Raw genomic sequence first — 23,602 nt, 5'->3', positions numbered from 1 at the left:
CACCAAGTGACACTTACATGAAACTGTTGCCACAGGTTCTGTAGACATTTTGCTTATGTGGATGGTGAACCTCTTAAAAACCCACAGAGACTAATAATTTTGGTGTTTCTACATTTTTTAAAAAGTAATTGCCTTATTAAAACAAGAATTTAAACAAATCTTCAAGAAATATTGACAGCTAATTATATATAGAAAATATTTTTAAAAAATAAGACAATTTTTATAGTTCTCTGATAAAATGCTGACATTTAGATGTCAAAAATACACCATAATTTATATTCGACTTTAATCATGACTAAAAGTCTCTCACGAATCCATTCAGGGAAATATCCTCTGGTTTGTGTAAATTTTGTTGGTTAAATCAGCAAACACAGAGGAAAAAGCTGCTTTTCTAATGGGGAGAAATGGATGACATTTCTCCTTAATTTGGAGTTGGAATAGAGCAGGGATTCCTGTTGCAGAAATAAATAAATGAGGAAAGTTAAGTGAAGGCTATGCCAAGTTAGTATTTCTAAATGGCTCTTTCTGTTCATTCACTCACCCATACATTTGTGCTTTCAGTCAATGAATCCAGTTTTCAATTAGGTCTTCCCTGACTGCCAATCTAAAAATCATTCCTCCTACTTCAATTATTCCCTATCAATAACATGACAAAAGGCATTACTCTGGATTCATCTGGTTTAATTAATTTCTACTTATTTACAATATGGGCTTCCCCCTTGAGAAGATAACACTGTGAACTTTTGATTCCTGATCAGATCCTTATCAACTACAAGAGTGCTGACTCTACTAGAGTTTATTAATAAATACTAATAAAATGAGCCAATAGAATTTATTTTAATTAAAATTTAACAGGAGCTTGTATGCAACTGTTCCTGGTGATATTTCTCGCATGAGAAGGAGCTTTTTTTAACAAGGAGAAGGCAAGAGCTATGGGCTCCATCTATTTTATTACACATAAAACATGCCATCCTCACCCATATTTCTTATCTTCTTTCTGACACCTCTCTTATTTTAATATATTTCATCAATTTGAAATGTAAATTTTTTCACATTTTAACATTTCTGAAGTTGGGATGTACCTTTCAACCAATGGAAAACCATCACCACCCTGTTAGACATGTAGTTGCATGGATATACATATATGTATGTCCTTGACTGCACTTGTGCCAACTTGATCGAAATAGTTGCTGGAATAACAGAATGATTTCATTTTCTTGAGGTTTCAGTTAAAGACAACTTGACGACTATTTAAGGAGGGATATGATTTCTGATACTGTAATCTATGAGCTTTCTGCTGAACCGTCTGATAAGATCAAAGATCCACCAGCAGCAAAATTACAAAATGAATGGGAGCTGCTTGTAAGAAAAATCTCAGAAACAAGAGGAAAGCCCTATTTTTGGTAATTCCCCCTTTGATGCTCTTACAGCATGAAGATTTATATGGTACTGAGAAACAAGCACTTCCAGCAATTCTGAGCTAAAATACAATTAGTTGTTCTCTGAACATAAAAAATTTGTGAAGAGTTTAATTTCTTAGCTTCTATTTTAATTTTCACATAAATGAAATAAACCCATGTCAAAATAAATTAAGAGTCATATTTTGGATAAATGCATAATTAATATGTAAAATAGTAAGAAATAATTTGTCATAAATTAAGTGGCAATGTGCTTTCTTCCTGGTCACATTTAAAAATAGGATACATCTAAAAATTAATATCAACTTAGTGTCAGCGAAATATCATGGAGTTCCAATCAAGTGTCAAACACTGTGCTAGGCATTGAAAACACAAGAGTGAATGACAAGTACAGATCCTTCTTGCATTAAGACAGCTTGGCCTCACCAATCACACTCTACATCTGCACTAGGCTAGCAGTAGAAAAAGTAGCCATGTAAGGCATTAACTGAAGTTGTCCAGTCAGACATATTAAATAATCCTGGGACTGAAAATTGGTGCAACCATTATGGAAAAGAGTATGCAAATGCCTCAAAAACACGGAATGAAACCACCATTTGACCCAGTTATCCCACTCCTAGGTTTATACCCAAAGGACTTAAAATCAGCATACTACAGTGACGTAGCAGTATCAACTTTATTTATTTATTTATTTTTATTTTTTTATTGGTTGTTCAAAACATTACAAAGCTCTTGACATATCATATTTCATACATTAGATTCAAGTGGGTTATGAACTCCCATTTTTACCCCAAATACAGATTGCAGAATCACATCAGTTACACATCCACATTTTTACATAATGCCATATTAGTGACTGTTGTATTCTGCTACCTTTCCTATCCTCTACTATCCCCCCTTCCCTCCACTCCCATCTTCTCTCTCTACCCCATCTACTGTAATTCATTTCTCTCCCTGTTTTTTTCCCATTCCCCTCACAACCTCTTATATGTAATTTTGTATAACAATGAGGGTCTCCTTCCATTTACATGCAGTTTCCCTTTTCTCTCCCTTTCCCTCCCACCTCATGTCTCTGTTTAATGTTAATCATTTCCTCCTGCTCTTCCTCGCTGCTCTGTTCTTAGTTGCTCTCATTATATCAAAGAAGACATTTGGCATTTGTTCTTTAGGGATTGGCTAGCTTCACTTAGCATAATCTGCTCTAGTGCCATCCATATCCCTGCAAATTCCATAATTTTGCCATTTTTTAGTGCTGCTTAATACTCCATTGTGTATAAATGCCACATTTTTTCTTATCCATTCATCTATTGAAGGCATCTGGGTTGGTTCCATAGTCTAGCTATTGTGAATTGTGCTGCTATGAACATTGATGTGGCAGTATCCCTGTAATACACTCTTTTAAGGTCTTCAGGGAATAGTCCCAGAAGGGGAATATCTGGGTCAAATGGTGGTTCCATTCCCAGCTTTCCAAGAAATCTCCATACTGCTTTCCAAATTGGTCACACCAATTTTCAGTCCCACCAGCAACGTACAAGTGTATCCTTATCCCCACGTCCTCGCCAGCACTTATTGTTGTTTGACTTCATAATGGCTGCCAATCTTACTGGAGTGAGATGGTATCTGAGGGTGGTTTTGATTTGCATTTCTCTGACTACTAGAGATGGTGAGCATTTTTTCATGTACTTGTTGATTGATTGTATGTCCTCCTCTGAGAAGTGTCTGTTCAGGTCCTTGGCCCATTTGTTGATTGGGTTATTTGTTATCTTATTGTTTAATTTTTTGAGTTCTTTGTATACTCTGGATATTAGGGCTCTATCTGAAGTGTGAGGAGTAAAAATTTGTTCCCAGGATGTAGGCTCCCTATTTACCTCTCTTATTGTTTCTCTTGCCGAGGAAAAACTTTTTAGTTTAAGTAAGTCCCATTTATTGATTCTTGTTATTAACTCTTGTACTATGTGTGTCCTATTAAGGAATTTGGAGCCTGACCCCACAACATGTAGATCGGAGCCAACTTTTTCTTCTATCAGACACAGAGTCTCTGATTTGGTATCAAGCTCCTTGATCCATTTTGAGTTAACTTTTGTGCATGGTGAGAGAAGGGGATTCAAGTTCATTTTGTTGCATATGGATTTCCAGTTTTCCCAGCATCATTTGTTGAAGATGCTATCCTTCCTCCATTGCATGCTTTTAGCCCCTTTATCAAATATAAGATAGTTGTAATTTTGTGGATTGGTTTCTGTGTCCTCTATTCTGTACCATTGGTCTACCCGCCTTTTTGGTACCAGTACCATGCTGTTTTTGTTACTATTTCTCTGTAATATAGTTTGAAATCTGGTATCGCTATACCGCCTGATTCACACTTCCTGCTTAGAGTTGCTTTTGCTATTCTGGGTCTTGTATTTTTCCATATGAATTTCATGATTGCTTTATCTATTTCTACAAGAAATGCCGTTGGGATTTTGATTGGCATTACATTAAACCTATAGAGAACTTTTGGTAATATCGCCATTTTGATGATGTTAGTTCTGCCTATCCATGAACAGGGTACATTTTTCCATCTTCTAAGATCTTCTTCTATCTCTCTCTTTAGGGTTCTGTAGTTTTCATTGTATAAATCTTTCACCTCTTTTGTTAGGTTGATTCCCAAGTATTTTTTTTTTTGAGGATATTGTGAATGGGGTGTTTTTCCTCATTTCCATTTCAGAAGTGTTGTTGCTGATATACAGAAATGCCTTTGATTTATGCGTGTTGATTTTATATCCTGCCACTTTGCAACGTTTATAGCAGCTAAACTATGGAACCAAACTAGGTCTCCTTCAACAGATGAATGGATAAAGAAAATGTAGTATATATACACAATGAAATATTACTCAGCATTAAAGAAGAATGAAATTATGGCATTTACCAGTAAATAGGTGGAGCTGGAGAATATCATGCTAAGCAAAATAAGCCAATCCCCCAAAACCAAAGACCAAATGATTTCTCTGATATGTGGATGTTAATTTACAGTAAGTGGTATGGAGGTAGGGAAGTATAGAGTTACTTTATTTTAGGCAGAAGGGAGTGAAGGGAGGGGATGGGATATGGGGGTAGAGGTAGGAAGGTTATTAGAATGAATAGGACATTATAACCCTATGTGCATGTATTATTACATGACCAGTGTAATTCTACATCATGTACAACCAGAAGATTGAGAAGTTATACTCCACTTATCTATGATATGTCAATGTGCATTCTACTGTCATATATAACTAAATAAAACATTTAAAAAATGAAAAATAGAAGATTTACTAATTATTTTCTATTGAATGTGCATTGCTCAAAGAAGGTTTTAAAGAAAAAATTGAAAGTAATTAAATGTTTAGAAACTCTAACATGCTGTGGATCTTATATGTAATTATAACAAGAAAATCTCTAAGTTGTATTATTTATTATTTCTTACTTTGGATTCATTACAGTGGTAGCACCAAATTTTATATTGAAATAACTTCTTAATTTCATACTAAAATGTAATAATGTATTGTGCAATCTGCTTTTCTTTCCTTCTCTGAACTGCATTCTTAAAATATGTAACACTTCTTTTGCCATCAGGGCATATAAAATAAAGTTTTAATTTTTTTACTGATGCATTTTCAACTAAGCTTGTCATTTGTCTTTTTTGTTGTTTGTTTTTTGCTAAAGTTTAAATTTTAAATTTTTATGAGAGAGTTGGAATTGCTAGCAGACTATATGGCAAAATAAAACTCCATCAAAAAGAGTTGTTTTCTTTCTCCAAAGAAAGTTTGTTAGTTTTAACCTCTAAAATATCTTCTATAATCTGATCTTATTGTGCACATTATCATGTAAAACAATTAAATTAAATGATAACTAAATCAAATATGGTATCACCTATTATGTTCAAAGAGAATAAAAATAAAGTTGACAAGGTATCCAAGGCTGTCTACCAAGTGACTTTACTAAACATTTTTTTGGATCATTTTCTAAGTTTAATATAATTAAAGACATACATTTTTGAATGCACAGAACCAAAAGTGTGCTCAGAAGAACAATGGCCCTGGGAAAAAAATGCTTATTCAGTCACTAGGATGCCATAGACGGTTTGTGGTTACAGGTTTAGATGACAAACTACATGGATATGAATATTTTCTCTGTTACCTGACCAATAACATTAACTAAGTCTGCCTCCTAAACCACAGAGTCTTCATGTCAGCTGAGAGTGAATGATTGAGCCTATCTGTAATGTTTTTGTGGGAAATAAAACTATATAAAGAGTGTAAACCCCTAGGCTACAAATACTAACATATAGGTTCTAGTCAAACATTATCTTATGCTTTATGACTGTAGTTATAGTGATATGTAGAAATATTTATAGGAATCCATTCAGCAACATTTAGCATACCTATTGAATGAAAACTATGTATCAAACATTGTTCAAGATGTTAGAGTCTTGCAACATTGTTCAAGATGGTATACTCACCAAGGCATCTTGAATAAAAGACTATATAAGATAGACTTAATTGATTTAGTCAGCTTTTTGTTGTGTGACAAAATACCTGAGGTAATGAACTGAAAAGAAGAAAAGGCTTATTTTGCTCATGGTGTAATATGTCCATATTCACTTGGCCTCATTTCTTCTGGGACAGAGGTGAAGCAGCACATCATTGGGCAGCAGAGGGTAGGGGGTGCAGCATATGGTGGAACAGAGCTGTTTCTCTCATGGTGGCCAGTTTGAAGGGAGAGACACAGAAGGGGGCTTTGGTCCCAGTGTCTTCTCCAAGTGACATTACTTGCTCCCACTATGTCCCATCACTTAAAGGTTCCCCTACCTCCCAATGATGCCTTGAGCCAGGGACTGAATCTTTAATACATTGCCCTTTGGGTGATATTTCAGATCCAAATTATAGCAATGATGGTAAGGAATTAGTCTTGCAAAGATTTTAGGGGAGTGGATTTCAGATGAGGGAACAGAAAAAGCAAAAGATCTGATACAGGCTTATTCAGGAACAGGAAGAAAAACCAAGAAGACAGCTAGGCAGATTTGAAGATAAGGTCAAAGAGGAGAGTTGGTGCCAAATGCCAATGTCTCGGCTTGGCACAGAATCACGAGCCACCACACAGCTTTGTAGGTTCAAACAGCAATTCTTTATTCCGGATCTCACACCAGCCTCCACACATGTTCAGGGGCCATTTCCATTCCACCCCCCCCCCCCCACAATTCACGTCCTAAATACTTTCTCTCCAGCGGGAACTCAGGAAGCAGGCACGCCCTACTCCCAGCAGGAATAATCTTCAACCTCCAACTTCCCTAAAACTCCTATTGTCACACCCTAAACCCAAGGATGGGGATACTTCCCTGCAGGAATACACCCTAATCCTGGATCCACCCTGGTGATTGAGCAGGGTCACCTTTCTAAAACACACAAGCAAGGTCGCAGCAAATTTCCAAGGCAAGTCCATTTAACAAGGATTACGATGCGTCATTCCTACTTGGTAATGGTTCTCAGCAAGTTGGTGCCCACCTACTGAAAACATCATGGACCAGAGAGGAGAGTTTAAAATTGATTCAGAGTGTGGTAGGAAGCCAGTGGAATCATTTTAAGCATTCTCCACAGTTGAAAGGTATAATTTGCAGCTTTATGTTTTGAAAACAAAATACCTGAAGCAATTAACTTTTAAAGTGAAATAACTTATTTAATTTAAATCATTTATTTAAGCTCATGGTTTGGGAGGTTCTTGTCCGAAACACGGCATCTGTACTATTTTGGCCCTCTGGTAAGGACACCATATGGCCATGGCAGGGAGCACATGTCAGAGCAAATTGCTCACATTCTGAGCTAGGAAGGAGAGAGAGGGAGGTGGAGGGGTGAGGGAGAGAGGGAGAGAAGGGGAGCGGGGAGAGGGGGAAAGGGATAGGCTTGGTCCCAGAAGCACATACCCTCAATGACCTAAGAACTTCCTTCTAGGCCTTGGTTCTTTAAGGTCCTCAGTACCCACCTCTCAGTTCTTTTACATGGACCTTTAGGGACACTTATCCAAACCATAGCAGATGTAATAATAATCAAAATACAATAATGGACCAAAACCCAGTAGAAACAAAAACAGGAAGCAGAAGACTTGATCTTAAGATAGCAACACTCCCCAAATCGATTCTCACCTTCAGTGCAATCCTTGTCCAGAGGCCAGATGAGCTGCCCAGCAGAAATTAACAAGGAAATCTAAAATTCACACAAGGAATGTTAATGCAACAGTCTCTACAAAGGTAGAGTACACTTCCCAATTTATAACTTCAAAGAAAACAAAATAGAGCACACTTAGACATTTTGAATTTTACTACAAAAATACAGATGAAAACAATGTGGTACTGGCAAAGGATACATACATACCAATAGAAAGTAATAGACGTTAACAAATAACCCTCTATATTTATAATAAGTGTAGTTTTGACAGGAGGGCCAAGATAAGTCAAAGGAAAAAGACAAGTCTTTTCAATAAATGGTTATGAAATAACTGAATATTCACAGGTGAAAGAATGAAGTTGAACCTCTGTTTCACACTAGCTACAAGATAAACTAAAATTGGATCAGAGCCCAAGTGAAAGTTAAACTATGAAACTCTTAGAAAAAAATATGGGACTACATCTTTATGGCTTTGTGTTAGGCAACTTTTGTTTTAAACCAATTTGTAAAGAAATGAACAAAGGACACACACAAAGAATGCAGAGGCAAGAAAAGAAGTGGCTGCTCCTCCCAGCAGACACATTTACTTGTCTCAAGTTACATAGCTTTTCATTGCCATGACTACATTATGATTTAGTATTCCTTTAGACACAAATGCTAGATAACTGACATAAGGTCCAAGCTAATATAAACACAGGGTCCTTTTTTCAAGGACATCACCATAGAAACTGGATAGTGCACCTATATAGTTATCTTAATAGCTTCAAGGAGAAACTGTTGGGCATTCCAAGCATGGGAAACAGAGTGCTTCTTACCTACAAGAGTTTGCTAGCCAGAAAAATGCTTCCTTGTACCTTCCCACAGTCAGAATACCTACATTAATTTATTTATTTTAATTAGGTATATATGACAATAGAATACATTTTGATTCACTGTGCACAATTGCAGCACAACTTTCATTTCTCTGGTTGTACACAATATAACCTTGCACCATGTGTGCAGTCATACATGTACTTAGGGTAATGATGTCCCTCTCATTCCACCATATTTCTTGCCCCCATGCTTCCTATCCACTCCTCCCTCCCCTTTGCCCAATCAGAGTTTCTCCATTTTTCCCATGCCCCCCCCCCCCGCCCACCATTATGGATTAGCATCTATTTATCAGAGAGAGCATTCAGTCTTTGGTTTTTGGGGTTTGGCTTACTTTGCTTATCATGATATTCTTCAACTCCATCCATTTACCTGCAAATGCCATGATTTTATTCTCTTTTAATGCTGAGTAACATTCCATTGTGTAAGTAATACCATAGTTTCTTTATCCATCTATTGAAGGGCATCTACTTTGCTTTCACAGTTCAGCTATTGTGAATTGAGCTGCTATAAACATTGATGTGGTTGTGTCCCTGTAGTATGCTGTTTTTAAGTCCTTTGGGTATAGACAGAGGAGAGGGATCGCTGGGTCAATGGAATCTCCATACTGCTTTCCATATTGGCTGCACCAATTTGCAGTTCCATCAGCAGTGTATGAGGGTACCTTTTCCCCCACATCCTTGCCAACACTTATTGTTATTTGTATGCCTAATAGCTGCCATTCTGACTGGAGTGAGATGAAATCTTAGAGTAGTTTTGATTTGCATTTCTCTAATTGCTAGTGATGATGAACATTTTCTTTTCAGTTTGTTGCTTGATTATATATCATCTTCTGAGAAGTGTCTCTTTGGTTTCTTGGTTCATTTATTGATTGGGTTATTTTTTGTTGTTGTTGTTGTTTTTGTTTTTTGTTTTTGATGTCTAGCTTTTTGAGTTCTTTATATACCCTAGTGATTAGTGCTCTATCTGATGTGTGAGGGGTAAACATTTGCTCCCAGGGTGTAGGCTCTCTATTCACCTCATAGATTGTTTCTTTTGCAGAGAAGAAACTTTTTAGTTTGAATCCATCCCATTTATTGATTATTAATTTTAGTTCTTGTGCCACAGGAGTCCTATTAAGGAAGTTGGGGCCTAAATCCCACATGATGGCGATTAGAGCCTACTTTTTCTTCTATTAGACGCAGGGTTTCTGGTTGTATTCCTAAGTCCTTGATCCATTCTGAGTTGAGTTTTGTGCACGGTAAGGGATAGGGGTTTAATTTCATTTTGTGGCATATGAATTTCCTGTTTTCCCAGCACCATTTGTTGAAGAGGCTGTCTTTTATCCAATGCATGTTCTTGGCATCTTTGTCTAATATAAGATAATTGTAGTTTTGTGGGTTAGTCTCTGTGTCTTCTATTCTGAACCATTGGTCTATCAGTCTGTTTTGTGCCAATACCATGCTGTTTTGATACTATTGCTCTGTAGTATAGTTTCAGATCTGATATAGTGATGTCACCTGCTTCATTATTCCTGCCAAGGACTGCTTTAGCTATTCTGGGACTCTTATTTTTACACTTGAATTTCTTGATTGCTTTTTCTATTTCTATGAGGAATGCCATTGGAATTTTGGTCAGAATTGCATTAAATCTGTATAATGCTTCTGGAAGTATGGTCATTTTGATAAAATTAATTCTGCCTATCCAAGAGCAAGGTAGATCTTTCCATTTTATAAGGTCTTCTTTTATTTCTTTTTTTAAGCTTCTGCAATTTTCATTATATAGATCTTTCACCTCTTTCATTAGGTTGATTCCCAAATATTTTATTTTTTATTTTTTTGAGGCTGTTGAGAATGGGGTAGTTTTCCTCATTTTCCTTTCTGAGAATTTGTCACAGATACACTGGCCTTTGATTTATGGGTGTTGATTTTATATCCTGCTATATTGCTGAAATCATTTACTAGTTCTAGAAATTTTCTGGTGGAACATTTAAGGTCTTCCAGGTATAGAATCATATCATCAGCAAATAGTGCCAATTTGAGTTCTTCTTTTCCTATATGTATCCCTTTAATTTCTTTCATCTGTCTAATTGCTCAGGGCCAGTGTTTCAAGAACTATGTTAAATAGAAGTGGTGATAGAGGGAATCCCTGTCTTTTTCTAGTTTTTAGAGGGAATGCCTTCAGTTTTTCTCCATTTAGAATGATTTTGGCCTGGGGCTTAACATAGATAGCCTTTATGATGTTGAGATATGTTCCTGTTATCCCTAGATTTTCTAGTGTTTTGAACATAAAGGAGTGCTGTTTGTCAAATGCTTTTTCTACGTCTATTGAGATGTACACATGATTCTTATATTTAAATCTATTGATGTGTTGGATTACATGTATTGATTTCCATATGTTGAAGCACCTTGCATCTGTGAGATGAAACCCACTTGATCATGGTGCATGATCTTTTTGATATGTTTTTGTATTTGATTTGCCAGAATTTTATTGAGAATTTTTGCATCTATGTTCATTAGAGATATTAGTCTGAAGTTTCATTTTTTTATGTGTATTTGCCTGGTTTGGGAATCAGAGTGATACTGGCCTCATAGAATGAGTTTGGAAGTGCTGCCTCTTTTTCTATTTCCTGAAATAAATTGGAGAGTATTCATATTAGTTCTTCTTTAAAGGTCTTGTAGAACTCGGCTGTCCTGGGCTTTCCTTGATTGGTAGACTTTTGATGGTGTGCTATTTCATCACTTGAAATTGATCACTTTAAATTGTGTATATCATCCTGATTCAATTTGGGCAAATTATATGACTCTACAAATTTTCTGATGCCTTCAATATTTTCTATTTTATCAGAGTACAGGTTTTCAAAATAATTTCTAATTATCTTCTGTATTTATGTAGTGTCTGTTGTGATATTTCCTTTTTCATGACGTATGTTAGTGATTTGAGTTTTCTCTCTCCTTCTCTTCAAAGACATGGCTAAGGGTCTGTAAATTTTACTTATTCTTTAAAAGAGCCAACTTTTTGTTCTGTCAATTTTTTTAATTGTTTCTTTTGTTTCAATTTGATTGATTTCAGCTCTGATTTTAATTATTTCCTGTCTTATGCTGCTTTTGGTGTTAATTTGTTCTTCTTTTTCTAGGACTTTGAGATGTAGTGTTAAGTCATTTATTGGTTGACTTTTTTTTTTCTTTTAAGGAATGAACTCCATGCAATGAACTTTCCTCTTAGAATTGCTTTCATAGTGTCTCAGAGATTTTGGTATGTTGTGTCTGTGTTCTCATTCACCTCTAAAAACTTTTTAATCTTCTCCTTGATGTCTTCTGTAACCCATTGTCCATTCAGTAGCATATTATTTAGTCTCCAGGTGTTGCAGTGGATTTTATTTCTTCTTTTACCATTGATTTCTAATTTCATTCCATTATGGTCTAATAGAATGCAGTATAGAATCTCTACTTTTTTATATTTCCTAAGAGTTGCTTTGCGACATAGCATATGGTCTACTTTAGAGAAGGATCCGTTTGCTGCTAAGAAGAAAGTATATTCTCTCATTAACATTCAGAGTTATTATTGAGACATGGTTTGTATTCTCGGCCATATTTGTTTATATTTTGTATTTAATGTGACTTGGTTTCTCCTCTGATTAGTTTTTCCTTTAGTGTAATCCCTCCCTCTGCTGATTTTCATTTTTCATTTCTTCTTCTTGGAATACTTTGCTGAGGATGTTCTGTAGTGCAGGTTTTCTACTTGTAAATTCTTTTAACTTTTGTTCATCATGGAAGGTTTTATTTTATCATCAAGTCTAAAATTTAGTTTTGCTGGATATAAGATTTTTGATTGGCATCCTTTTTTTTTTTTTTCAGAGCTTGGTATATGTTGTTCTAGGATCTCCTGGCTTTGAGGGTCTGGGTTGAAAAATCCACTGATATAAGAATTGGTCACCCCTGAATGTGATCTGATTCCTTTGTCTTGTGGCTTTTAAGATTCTATCCTTATTCTGTATGCTAGGTATTTTCATTATATTGTGCCTTGGTGTAGATCTGTTGTAATTTTGTACATTTCGTGTCCTGTAAGCCTCTTGTATTTAATTTTCCAATTAGTTCTTCATGCTTGGGAAATTTTCTGATATTATCTCATTGAAGAGATTGTGCATTCCTTTGGTATGAAACTCTGTGCCTTCCTCTATTGCAATAAGTCTTAGGTTTGGTATTTTGATGCTGTCCCTTAATTCTTGGATGTTCTGTTCATTTGATTTATTGTATCCTTCATTTAAAGGATTTCTGATTTTTTTTTCAGGGTCTCTATCTCTCTCTTGAAGTAATCTTTTGCTAGCTATATTTGCTGTATTATCTCATTATTGAAGAGATCAATTTTTGCTTATATTTGCTCATTTAGGTCATTCTTTAATTCACAGATCATTTTAATTATGAACCTACTGAACTCCTTCTACGACATTTCATCAACTTCACTATGCAGAGGTTCTGTTTTTATGGTGTCCTGGTTTGTCTGGGGCATTTTCCTCCCTTCTTTTTTCATGTTGTCTATGTGTCTTCCTTTCTTGCCGTGTAGATCTGAGATATTACAGTTTCCTTCCTATATCCTTGTAGTACTCATACAGATTGTCTATGCCTCACCTTGATGTTGGGATTCCAGACCCTGCTGGTTTCCCTCAATGGGTGCTACTGCATCCTGGATCTGGGACCTGTGTAAGTTTGAGTGGGTAGATCTGGGTTGACCTCCTGTGGTAGTCTGCTGGTCAGAAGGGGTGGCCCTGCACTGGAGGCTAGGGTCTGGCAAGTGTCTACCCTGCTGGTAAAAGGCTAGCCTAGGCATGCTATGTGCCTGGGCCCTGCAGAGGCTAGTGTAGGTGGATCTGGGACTTTGGGCTTGACCTTCCACAGTAGTCTGCTGGTAGGAAGGGGCAGTCTTGTGTCAAAAAGTCTCTGGCAGTGTCTTCCCTGCCAGGGGAGGGGTGAACCATGCCTACTTAGATTCTGGATCCCATGTGTGCTGATGTGGGTGGTCTGGGCTGGATCTAGGCTTTCATGCTATTCTGCTGGTCAGAGTGGGAAGCCCTGAACCACAGGCTAGGCTCTGGCAAGTGTCTGCCACACCGGGAAAAGGATGGACCAGGTGTGCTGTGTGCCTGGGACACAGGACAGTGTGGGTGGGTCTGGGCCACTGGCCTTGACTTCCCTGAGTAGTCTGCTGCGACATGATTCTTTACGTAGAGGATCCAAAAAACTCCACCAGAAAACTTCTAGAATTAATTAATGAATTCAACGTTTTTTATACATGACTCCAAAAGCACTACAAAAGACAATATAAATAATTTGGACTTCTTCAAATTTTTTAATGTTTTGCTTCAAGGAACACCATTAACAAAATGAATGGACAGCTCACAAACTGGGGGAAAATATTTGAAAATCATATATCTATTGATAGACTTATATCCATAATATATAAACAACTCAATAATAAAAAGATAAATAACCCAGTTAAAATGGGTAAAGAGTATAAGTAGAGATTTCTACAAGAATAGAATACAAAAGACCAATAGGCACATGAGAAGATGTTCAATATCGTGGGTCATAAGAGAAATATAGACTAAAAGCACAATGTGAACAACTCCATATTCATTTGAATTGCTCTAAAAGTGGAAATAAAGTTCTGATGATGATGTGGAGATATTGGAATCCTGAGGTAGTGCCAGTTTGGCATTTCCTGGAAATGGTAAACAAAGAGTTATTGCATGATCCAATAATTCTGCTACTAGGCATACAACAAAGAGAATATACTAAAAAGACACCAAATGGATGTTAAAACTCATACCATAGAAACGTGTACACAAATGTTTACAGAAATATTATAGATAATAGCCCAAAGGCAGAAATAACATAAATGTGCATTAGTAGATGAATGGATAAGCAAATTGTGATTTTTACAACTAGTGGAACATTATTCATCCATAAAAAATAATGAACTAACTGATACAGAATACAACATAGATGAGCTTGAAAACATTATGTTCAATGAAAGAAAATGTGACATCACATATTATGTGATTTTATTTATCTGAAATGTCTAGAATAGGCAAATCCATAGGAAGAGATAGTAGATAAATACTTGCCAAGAGTTGGAAAGGGGAAGCAGATGAATGAATGCTCATAGGCACAAGGTTTTTTCTTTCTTCTGATGTGTGAAAATATTTTATGATGAACCATGGCGATGGTTTCACAACTCTGAAGAGCTGAAAGCCACTAAATTGTATTCTTTAAAAGGTTAGCTTTATAGTTTGCATTATATCTCAAAAAGCTGCTATTTAAAGAAGAACAAGGGAACATATTTGAAAGATACTTCCCAGAAACTTCCTTGTTTTTTTGTGGTTATTTGTGAGGATTTAATATTTGTTTGAGTGCAGAAGTTTGAAGTGTTTAATTCAACTATATGACTTCAGCATTTAGAACTATATCTTAAACAGAATATTGTATGCCAAATACTTGAGGAATTAACACATGAATAGTTGTTTGAAATAATGTAGAGTGAATTTAACTAACTAAATAATGACATCAGGACTTACACCAGAAAAATACGAGGGAAAGCAAATTTGGGGTGAACATGATGAAATGTTGCATTTAGGGTACCAATAGAGATATAGGTAATATGTGGTCAGCATTGGAAAAATACCAAACTATAACAAAGAAAGAAAAGAAGAGTTTTTATATATATATATATATATATATATATATATATATATATAAAAGAGTTTTTTTATATATATAAAATTTCATTAACCACATTAAAGTAATAAAAACTACTGAATCTTAGGTTAAAAGTAAAATGATGATTTAGTTTTTGATATGCTACTTTTGGAATTTCTGTTTGGTAATAGAACATGAGTTTCATGAGAACAGGAAATGCATTTTATTTACCATTGTAACCAACAATAGCAACAATAATAATTACATGCATAGAAGTCACTAAACATTTGTCATATTAATAGAATAATTTCCAAGTATGCACTAAGTAGTTCATATATGATTTTAAAACTGTAGAGTTGGGTTGGGGCTACATGAATAGAATTTTTTAATATCAACATAAAGGGTAAAGACAAAAATCTTGAGGGACTATAGATTACTTTAGAGAAGAAAATAAAAGATAAACTGACATCTGGACTATTATTTAAGGAATGGTTAAGTGAAATAAAACTATAGCCCACAGTATTTTATTATTATTTATGATTTCATTTTCAATATTATTTTCTATGTAGAAAAGGCAGAAATGAAACAGTGAACTTAAACTAGGGAAAATGTTTCAGGGTTTCTAGGAAAGATACTGAAGAAGTAGAAATTAGAAGTCCTACTGTGGGTATTATGCAATCATTGAATCCACTTTCATGTGAGATTATCTTAAGAACTGGATGATTTTCCCATCTTAGTCCAGTAGAGACTGAGCTCAAGAGATTCATTTGTATTCTTAGTCTCTTTTTAACACTAAAGAAGTCTTTGCATCTGAGACTAATGAAACTAAGTGATCCATATTCAGGGATAACTGTTATTTTTATATTATTGGTCATCAATAATAGCCCATCAGAGAGGATTAGATGAGTGTCTGATCTGTTACTTAATTGATTTTACTTTCTTAGTAGTATTAGGTACATACCAAATTTCATGACCTTGTCCCAAAGCAAATATTAAGCACCCATTCCATTATGAAATAATCTTCCAATATAGCACATTTCATACCTCTGTAAAAGCTATCAGAGATATGACAATTGCCGCCCTCCCGTGTAATTTTTAGTGGTGATATTATTTCACATTAGTAGTTATGGGAGAATGGAATCAGGAGTGAAGCACATTTAATGAGAAGCCTGTACTGTATCTAGGCAGAGCCATGCTCAGAAATAGGAAGGAGATGCCCAGATGCTGAGGGTTCTGCATCAAATGAAAATGCAGGTGGGTGTGCCACTCTCAGCTCTGCAGAGGAACAGAAGGCTGCATAAGCACGTGAGTTTGGATGGCTTAGAAACAGTACACGAGGCTCACAAAGTGACACATGTATAGTGTTTGATTTGCCAAGGGTCTGTGAATTTGATTTAGTCTCAGTTGGCTCCAAAAGCCGTGGCTTTGCTGTTCAGTAATGATCTCTGTGCCAAAGAAAAGTCCAAGTCTAGCAGCTCATATGGCAGCAGCATTGTACCAACTTAAAAAAAAAATAGTAATCTAGTAATCAAAATCATTCACTAGACTATTTTTATGTCTGGCAAAAGCACAAAGATATCATCCTTTCCTCTCTGAGTCACAGCTAAAGTTTAGCCCTCATTTTAAAGTAGATAAAGTTGCTGCGTAGTCTCTCTTTACTTCTTTTTCTATCTTTGGACATATTCCTCTGAAGAGTCTAAATTCCTCAAGTCTTTCAAGATCTCCAGCAGATCTGAATTATGTCACTGGCCCTCCCATCAAATTGTATCCATACTTCAACATTGGTAAAATGATAATTTTATTTATTATTAAATTCTAATTCTGGGATTATATCCTAAGAGAACGTTGAAAAGTATGTGCAGAAATGCCCATGTAAATGGATTATTTATTATGGCAGGAAAAAACCAAACAGCTTTAAAATGAAATTAATATTTTCACAAAAACTCAATCCATGTTAAGTACAGTATAAAAATGGACAAATGTCTAAAATAATTTTATAGTAGAATATTTTATGTCTTAACAGATATTCTAATACAGAACTAATAATCAGAATAGATATCTTCCTAGAACTTCTTGTGTACTAAGTAATATTTTGTTTTTATAGAGACTAATTTTTCTCTAATCCTCCAACAACCCAGCAAGGTTCCCACCATTACTAGTCCCATTTTATTGATGCAGGAATTGAAGCATGACAGCATAGCAGGGTAAAGTTCTCTGGCTGGGCTTATATGGCTTCTTGGGGACAGAGCCAGGGATACTGGCAGTCTGCGTCTGATGCCAGTGCTTTTAGCGATATGCTAAGTTGGTTGTTTAGGTAAACATAGCAAGTTAGAAAACATTTCATGTACTATAAAACTGTTTGTATATATAAACACATTTTTATGCAAGAATAAATACAGGCAAGATATAACCCAAAATATTAATTTCTTGTCTCTGAGTAGTGGATGTAAGTGGGTTTTTAAAATTTTCATCTTTGTAGTTTTTCAAAATTTTCAAGATATTCTTTTATTCATATGCATTTCTGTAATAAGGAAAAAAGGAAATGGAAAATTGGGTACTACATCTTTTTTTTTGTGGCTAAATCTTAGCCTATCATAAAGACTAATCGCTTAACCACATGAATAAATTCCTGCTACCCTATTAGCTATTTTACACAATAATCATCTGGTATACTTTATTCACCTATTTTCCTGTATTTGTCTTATTCTAGATAATGAAGCTGAAGGTTCTGTTTGCTGAGTGAGCATCTGTGCTGAGCCTTTTTGTTGCTCAAAAACTCCTATGAAGCATATACAATATTACCATCTTCAGTTTACTAATGAGCACTGAAGCTCAGAGAGGTATCATGGACAAGATCCACATGGACAAGATCCATACTCAAAGGGAAAATTGATCTTAAAATCTATCCAGACACAAAACCCTTACTCAAATGTTTCAGCATGTCCAAAATTGATAATTTAGGTTAATAGTCTTCTAATTTGCTTAACCTCTCTGCTCACCATTCCTACAAAATATATGTGGCTGTTAGGAGTGAGTTCCTCTAAGGTGAAGATATATTTGGACACCACTGCTTTATACATACATACCCCTCTGAGAGAATCTGAGTGAATATTAATATAGAGATATAGAAGCCCTGCAGAAGGAAACACATTTATTTGCAGAAAACAGCATTACTTTTCTAAACCAGTGTTTGCCAGGCTTGGAAGTGCTTAAGAATTACATGGATATTTTGTTTTAAAATGTATATTCTGATTCAGTAGGTTTGGGGTGAAAGCTGAGGTTCTACATTTCTAGTAAATTCCTGGGTGATGCTAAGGCTGCTGGCTTAAGGACAAGCCTTTGAGAAGCAAGGTACTAAAGACCATGGTCTGCAGAGAGCTGTACCATCTTCAGTATAAGTCATTGATTATCCTTGCTACAAGCCATGTTTAAGGAATTACTAGTTTCCAGGAGGCCATTATCAATCCTTCCTGCTTAATCTCAAGACAGAAGTGACCTGTTGGGCTTCTTTGGTTTGAAGGGTTGATCTGAGAAGCTGATAGAGGGGGATGGGAACAATTGGGAGAGGGATCCCTGGATTGACCTGCATCACAACTGAAGAATGGCTCAAGTTCAAGGGTTGTAATAAGCCAAAGACTGGTTTTAGGCTTCAGAAGAGGCTCAGCATAAATTTCTTTACAGATAAAGCATATGGAGTTAAAGTGATCTTGAGTGCAAAGCACCAATGACCAGGTTTACCTTTATGATAAGGTAGAATCCCACAGTGCAACTTGTAAAGATGAATGCACAATTGCCTTCCTGCTACACAAATATCACTAGCAAGTGAAAAGTCATGCTGTTGATCTATATTGTTGATTGATTTCTTCTGTCTATCTTCTCTCCTTCTTATTTGGGATAGTGAGCACCGTGCTTGGGGGAGAGAGGAAAGACATTGGGGTATGATGACCTGAGTTCAGTTTCTGGCTCTGCTGTTTATCATATAAATTTGGGTCCCTCTGAGCCTAAATCTCCTCTTCTGTTAGATGAGAATATTATCCAGCTCAGTGTGGCTGGTTGTGGAGAATTAATGGAGCTTATAAATATAAAATTCCTGGCCCATACTGAATACTTTACACATACTGGTCTTGTTTTCTATTCAATGCTCAACGTAATCCACATCTGAAAAAAGAAAAAACAAAAAAAAAACTTGCAACACTCTTCCCATTCAGTTTCTTCTGGGCTTCTAGATTAAATAGCACATCCTCCTGGATACTTGCCTTATTCCTCTTCCTCTCATCCCATTCAAGTGAGCTGTACAACACACGTGTTCAGCTCACGCTATAGTTTTTGCTTTATTAATGATCTTTTCTATGGTGTCCCTTAGGTCAAAAGATTGTCATTTATAAATTTCCAGTGCTTAACATAAATCAGGTATTCAAGAAATATTTCTGGATTGATTAAATGTGTACATTAATTAACAGCCCCAATCTTATTTCTTTTGGATTAGCTCCTGTTGTTGTAAAACCTGGGTTGAGGAGTTGAAAGAACCCTCTCAAAATATAACCTTTCTTTGGGAGATAATGGTTCTCGGGGTATCACTGTCCATTCTTCAGGGATATTGGTTCTGCCCTGAATTATAAAAGAAAAGCCAACAGAAGCCAGTTTATGAGTGTACATTGTGGTCAGAAAGAAAGTAGAGCTATCCACTTGAAGCCATGGACTCAAGGATTTAGTGCTCTAGTTGTCTGAAGATTAGAGAAGGGGAGGCACTGTGCTTGATACAAAGCACTTTCTGCTGCAGCCCTGAGGGCATTGTTAGAAACTTTCTCCCTAAAGCAATACACTGGCAGTCTCATACCGTGTTTGAAGACTGTTTTAAATCAGGGATAAACATAATACTGGGAACTGAGTATCTTTTTCTCAGGCACACTGGAGTCTTGGAAAATATCTTTAAAAATTGGATGTGTATAATAATAGCAGAATGCAGGAACAGTATGAGCACTCACCGGAACAAAAGTCGGATTTGAAAAGTGCAGCAAAAAAGATTTTTTGAAAAAATTTTTGCCTGCCAGATTTATAACCAGACAATGTTATTTTTGTTGTGATAAAAATGCAAGTTCTATAACTTTAGTAGTGGATTTTGAAACTGGGCATTTACTTTGTTTAATTAAATTAATAGTATGTCAGCTTGTAAAAATTCCAGCTGAGAGTAATTCAGTGTATAAATATTTTAAGTGTAGTGTAATTTTCCCATATGGATAGAATTCATCTAACTTATTCTTTTTCTACTTTCATACTCCTTGCGCTATTGTCTTTTCTTCTTTTTCATCTGGACAAATCATACATAACCTGTAGATTAGGAAATTTGAAACAACAGGTCTAAAGACAGGAGTCTTTCAAATCTAAAGTCATTTCAATGTATGCATTGAAAGATGGAGTTGTTAAAATCATTGAAGGATGTTAATTGAGTAACAGGATGCATTTGGAGACATTCTAGTCCTCATAGAACAAGTTTAGAATGCAGGAACTTTTTTTATGCTGTCAGAGTGTTGTTTTTTTTTTTTCTGGCTGGTTTATAGCACTTTCTACCTTATGGTATTTTACTGCTGCATCTTAAATAATTTTGTCCATTAAATAGAAATTGAAAAATATTACATGATATGAACATCAATTAAACCCATGAAAATCAAGAATCTGGGTTGAGTTTAATCTGACTCATTCTCTTGGCTTTTTTGATCACACAGAAGTCGATTTGAACAAATGTTTTTGTCATCTCAACTGTCTAATGTGGCATATTTTGAAGCTGATAAAAATACAACTTCATAAAATTAGGTAAATGGGAGTGTACTTTGTATTATTTACATATAGCCTGGGTTTAAATAGCCAATATCTCTCATAATATCCCACAAGAATTCTATTATCAGGACAGCAGAGATTCCTGCCATAACATGGCTTTTTGCTCCAGTTTTCTCACCCATTCTGGTTGGATTTTATATTATATTTAAGAATATATGTGACATATGATTATAATTTCATAAAATTCAGCCCATATATACTAAAAAAAACTTCTAACAATATGTAAGACTTAAGTATAGATGAAAGAAAATTTTCCCTCTTTCCCCTGAAACTTTAGCATCCCAGACATTGACTATATTTATAATTTTAAAACAGAAACTTTCCTGAAAGGGCAAACACAATGGTTGCTTGCAAATAATTCAGGTGAATGATACAGATTGTTACCTGGAAAAAATGCCACAAAATACAACAGAACATTAACTGAAACTATTGCTGTTATTAAATTAGAACTAAATTTTAAAACATAACCTATTGAAGTGAAATAATTAAAACTGTTTTACTTAGCCCATTCTCTTAAGTTCATCCACATGCAGCATGTGTCAGAATTTCCTTCTTTTAAAGGCTAACAGTTCATTGTATTTATGTACCACATTTAATTTTTCCATTAATCTGTCAATAGATATACTTTTTTCCTTTTGACTATTATGAATAATACTTCTATTAATCTTGGCAGACGGATATCTCTTCAAGTCCCTGACATTGATTCTTTTGAGACTATAGCTGGAAGAGGAACTGCTGGATCATATGACAATCCTGTTATTATTTTTCATGCCATTAAAGTAGAATTAATTTACATTTCTTATTGTTAAACTATAGAAATACAACTGGTTTTTGCATGTTTATTTTGTCATTTATAACTTTCTGAATTTATTTATTAGTGTGAATATTTATTTTTGGAATATTTGGGTAGAGGATCTACAGATCTTATAATGTATTTGTGAGCAGAGATCATGCATCTGAACTATACCCTTAAAAAGGTTTAAAAAGGCCAAAATATTTTCTGCATACTTAATCACAATTTTAAAAGGAATGAAATTCTAACATATTTTACATGATGAACCTCCAAGACATTATGCTAGGTGAAAGGACACAAGAGTTCTAATTATATGGAATATCTCTAATAGGCAAATTTATGAAGTAGAAAGCAATGTTAAATAAATGAAATAAAGGCCCAATGACAACTAAAGAATATTTTAAAAAGACACATTAAAAAAAAGAAAGAAAGCAATGTTGGAAGCTAAGAAAGGGGACATTTGGAATTATTGTTTAATGAGTACAGAATTTTTGTTTGGGGTGGTGGAAAAGATTTGGAAACAACGAGTACTGATGATCTAAACAAAAAAAAACTATTTAAATAGGAACAGAGTTTTAATTGTGATTTCATCCTCTTAGTTATCTATCAAGTTTCCTATTGAGGGAGAGAGAGAAAGAGATTTAAGGAAAGGAGTGATGAGTTAGAGGAATGAGAAAGTGGAAAATACCAGAGTGTGGAACCACTGACCACTGTTAGGTGCAATCTAGTGAGGTAGTGAGGTGCTCAAGCTCCTGCCAGGACATTTGTTGTCCATGATATATTCTACATGAAGGGCAGAGCCATGCCTGATAACTTGTTTGTTTGTTTTATATTTATTTTTATTTACTTATTTTTTATGAGTGCAACTCTACATAGAACAAAATCGATTATGGATATTAGAAAGAGTGTGATGCAAATGTATCATTTTAATGTATCTTCTTTTTTATTTTTTTTTAATTGATTTTTAAAAAATAAATGACAGCAGGATGAATTACAATTCTTATTGCACATATAGAGCACAATTTTTCATATCTCTGGTTGTATATGAAGTATGTTCACACCAATTTGTGTCTTCATACATGTACTTTGGATAATGATGCCCATCACATTCCATCATCATTGCTAACCCCTTGTCCCCTCCTTTCCCCTCACATCCCTCTGCCCTATCTAGAGTTCACCTATTCCTCCCATGTTCCCTCTCCATACCTCACTGTGAATCAGTCTCCTTATATCAGAGAAAACATTCGGCATTTGTTTTGGGGGAGATTGGCTAGCTGCACTTAGCATTATCTTCTCCAATGACATTCATTTACCTGCAAATGCCATGATTTTATTCTCTTTTATTGCTGAGTAATATTTCATTGTGTACACATGCCACATTTTTTTATCTATTCATCTACTGAATGGCATCTAGGTTGGTTCCACAGTTTAGCTATTGTGAATTGTGCTTCTATAAACATTGATGTGGTTGGTGAGGATGTGGGGAAAAAGGCACACTCATACACTGCTGGTGGGACTGCAACTTGGTGCAGCCAATATGGAAAGCAGTATGGAGATTCCTTGGAAAACTGGGAATGGAATCACCATTTGACCCAGTTATCCCTCTCCTTGGTCTATACTCAAAGGACTTAAAAACAGCATATTACAGGGACACAACCACATCAATGTTTATAGCTGATGATGTTTTATAAATAGATATGTTTGTAAGTGTTTATAGATTGATAATTCGTGGCTATGGATTGACTACTTTCCATAAAGAAGGCTGTAAAGCTATTGGTTTCCCCAGGGCTAACTATCTTAAGTTGTAAAAGCTCAGAGAGTAATCATAGCAGTTAC

The 23,602-nt window shown here is 35.4% G+C and overlaps 1 protein-coding gene across 2 annotated transcripts in view; it reads left to right on the top strand.

The window, feature by feature from the left end:
- Magi2 (membrane associated guanylate kinase, WW and PDZ domain containing 2) overlaps nucleotides 1-23,602 on the top strand; it is a 1,291,542-nt gene that overhangs the window by 144,496 nt on the left and 1,123,444 nt on the right. The window lies entirely within an intron of this gene.

Source organism: Urocitellus parryii, chromosome 3 (genome assembly GCF_045843805.1).
Source record: "Urocitellus parryii isolate mUroPar1 chromosome 3, mUroPar1.hap1, whole genome shotgun sequence".
Classification (NCBI taxonomy): domain Eukaryota; kingdom Metazoa; phylum Chordata; class Mammalia; order Rodentia; family Sciuridae; genus Urocitellus; species Urocitellus parryii.
The sequence above is the reverse complement of the archived record's forward strand: the minus strand, read 5'-3'. Positions and strand labels throughout refer to the sequence as shown.